We start from the raw sequence: 3419 nt of genomic DNA, 5'->3' as shown, positions 1-3419 counted from the left end.
AGATCCATAAGTTGATGCATGAATGATTTCAAAAACATATATATGAAGGGTATTTTGTATTGTAGTTATAAAAATTTCGAGCGAGTAGTATTGAATTCCCCGGAAAACCCGATGTTTTCCGATGTTGATAGGTATCCGTGATTACTGATTTTTGTATTGTCGTATCGAATGAATATTGATTACTCCACATTGTATAACATCCTAATTTCGTCTACTTTGATTTCTCATAAGTCATAGCGAACGAAGAGAAGAGGATCATTATGTCCTACTACTATCGTAAGTACCTTAGGCTGTCGGGAATGCGAAAGACACGATGGTCCAACTCGCATTTGATTACTTTGACCTTACTAGCCTTACTAATGGGTCACTAGAGCCCAATAACACATAAAAGCTATTGAAAGTCCTTTTACACGGAATTGGGTCATAGGAGGCCTAATAACATATAAGCGTTATCCATTTGGGCCCAAAGATCATTTTGATGGACTTGCAAGATCCATCAAGCATGATTTGAAACTCTCAAGCCCAAAGTTTGTAAGTTTACTCATCGTAGTTATCGCGTATCTATTGAAGTGTTTGATTTAACGGTTGTTGTTTTTGTATTGATTTGAGACCGAATCAATTCGTGTATAACGATATTTGGAGTTGAACGTGTATTCGTTTTCCATTTTGTCGGTAGTCGTGGATTTTGTATTTTGACTTAATGAATTAATTTGTTTAAAAGTAGAAGTTTGACCTTTTCACTACCTTTCTTTTTATAAAAATAACAATTTTAGTCCTTTATATAAAAAAAATTTCATTTTTAGTCCTTAAAACATTTTCTTGACACTTTTGCATCATAAACTTGTTAAAAAGACAGTTTTAACCCAAAATTTGTTTTGTTAACAGATTCAGCCCTTACAGAATGGTATTTCTCCGTTAAACCCCCATATTTATAACAAACACACACACACACACACACATATATATATATATATATATATATATATATATATATATATATAATCACACATAGCATACATATACACATAGATCTACACATTTTCTTGTATTCTCCCCCATAAAACACATGAAAACCGAAAATATAGGGGTATGAAGCTCACCTTGAGTTGTGGTTTCGGTTTTTAAGAGAGAAATGAAGAAGTTTGGTGCAAATCTTGGCCTAGTAAGCTTTCCTTGGAGGATCTCGAACTTAGGTGTTTCTAAGATAGTGATTATGAGTTTGAATAGATTAGGAAGAGATTTTTGATAAAACAAAGAATCTAGATCATAGATCTAAACATAAACTTACCTTGAATGATGATTTTTGTGGAAGAAACTCCTTATCAAGCTCTAAATCTCGAAATTTTTATGAAGAATGGAGAGAGTTTCTTTGAGAGAGAGTTTGAGTGAAATGTGTGTGTGTTTGTGATGTGTTCGGCCGAGAGAAGGAAAGAGAGGAGAGATAAGAGAGAGTGGATGAGGTGATGTGTGCATGGGGACATGAGTTTTGCATGGAGATCCAAGAGATAATAAAGAGGTGGCAATGGAAGTCAACCCTCTTCCATTTTGGTGTAGTTGGGCCGAGAAAGGAGAGGGGAAAATAAAAGAATTGGGCCTTGTATGCTTAAGCCCATTTTATGGTTATGTTAGATGATTTTTGGCCCAATAAAAATCAAAGAATGATTTTTATGACCTATTAGGGATAATTTAAATTTGTTGTGACCCAATAAGGCCCATTAAAGATAACCTAGTTCATTTTAGGCTTATAAGGCCCAAAATATTAAGTTTCATGTTTATGGGTCCAATTAGGGCCCATTTGAGGGTTCCAGGTTCAAGATAGTTAAATTGGAAACTTATTGATCCATTAGGTCCAATAAGGAAATCCTAGCCCAAAATGGACTTAAACAGGGATTTCAAGGGTTTTCCAATTCTTTGTTGACTATTTGTAGTGCTTGAATGAAGAATTTGATGATGTTTTGTTGTTACTGAATGAGCATCATACATGCTTTCACATTGTTGGCTCACATTTGTTATCATTGTTTAATGTTTACAAGGCATCAAATTCCTAGTTGTGACATAGTATTATTATTATTATTATATAAGCATTAAACAATGCTTCTCAACTACTATGTACAGAAAAAGGCCAGATATGAAACACTAGGTGTTAGGACCATTTTGGCATTAAAGCACTTCTGAAATCCAACAACCCAATCGGCCCTTCAAATCGGATTCACCGTACCACGAGTAGTTAAAAAGGCATTACAATGACACTTATATAACTCATAATAATAGCCCAAATATTTATTATAAGTTCCTAATAACATGACTATAATTAAATTGTAACACTTGTCCCATGTATTATTTAATTTTATAAGTTTTAGGGTTTTGATGCTGGGACTCGATGAGTTGGGAGCCCCGACTCGTCGAGTAGAGAACATTTCGAGGACGTGGGATCTAGGCCCTACTTGACGAGTAGGTGCTATAAACGAAAACCCCTAATTTTAGGGTTTGCACCTTATTGTTGGGTTTTGAGCACTATAACACTCCTATGGTACACATGCAACCATAAATGCTTTGGATCTATGTTTTCTCTAATTATACATGCATATTACAATATTCCAAAGCATATATCCTAACTAACATACAAATTGTCAAACGAAAAACCCTAATTTTAGGGTTTGCACCCTATTGTTGGGTTTTGAGCACTATAACACTCCATGGCTGACATTACGGATATTACCATGGGCGGGTACAAAAGAAGAATGTGTGATGATACTGGGTCGGGACTTGTGCAACCCGCAATTCTAGGAACTGCTAATTTTGAACTAAAAGGCCACATACTAGCCCAACTCAAGGACATCCCATTCTACGGGAAAGATCACAAAGACGCGTACAAGCACATCGACAAGGTCAACGATATAGCCGACTACTTTAACATCCCCAATGTTCCTCTTGATAATTTTTTGCTTCGTATGCTACCGGTTACACTTAAGGGAGCCGCGAAAGATGGGCTAAAAGCACTCCCTCCATGATCCATCACTACATGGGCTCAACTGCGTGAAGAATGCATTAATCAATTTTGCCCTCCCTCAAAAATAGCAAAATTAAAGAAAGCCATTGCAAATTTTGAACAACAAATTGGAGAGTCGCTTTATGAAGCGTGGGAAAGGTATAAGGGTTTGTTGAGGAGCTTCCCCCACAATGATCTTAACATTCAACAAGAAGTCTCCATTTTCTATAATGGAGTAAACGTGACAACTAGGAAACTCCTTGATTCTCAAGGACCACTTACAAAGAAAAATCCAGGTGTTATAAAGGAGCTAATTAAAGAAATCTCTAAGCACTCTAGAGAATACCGTAACCCAAGGGGAGACTCAACACGTGGGACAGTGAACTTAATATCCGATAATATGGCGGCATTGATGGCGAAATTGGATAGT

The 3419-nt window shown here is 36.2% G+C and overlaps 1 non-coding gene across 1 annotated transcript; it reads right to left on the bottom strand.

Moving 5' to 3' along the window:
• Positions 1–3080: 3080 nt before the first annotated feature.
• Positions 3081–3187, bottom strand: LOC145071682 (small nucleolar RNA R71). The gene has a single exon (XR_013690690.1). It is a non-coding gene; the product is annotated as a small nucleolar RNA R71 (small nucleolar RNA).
• Positions 3188–3419: the final 232 nt, after the last annotated feature.

The sequence above is a fragment of the Lactuca serriola genome, chromosome 8 (genome assembly GCF_051521515.1).
Source record: "Lactuca serriola cultivar US96UC23 chromosome 8, Lser_US96UC23_V15, whole genome shotgun sequence".
NCBI classification, from domain to species: domain Eukaryota; kingdom Viridiplantae; phylum Streptophyta; class Magnoliopsida; order Asterales; family Asteraceae; genus Lactuca; species Lactuca serriola.
The sequence above is the reverse complement of the archived record's forward strand: the minus strand, read 5'-3'. Positions and strand labels throughout refer to the sequence as shown.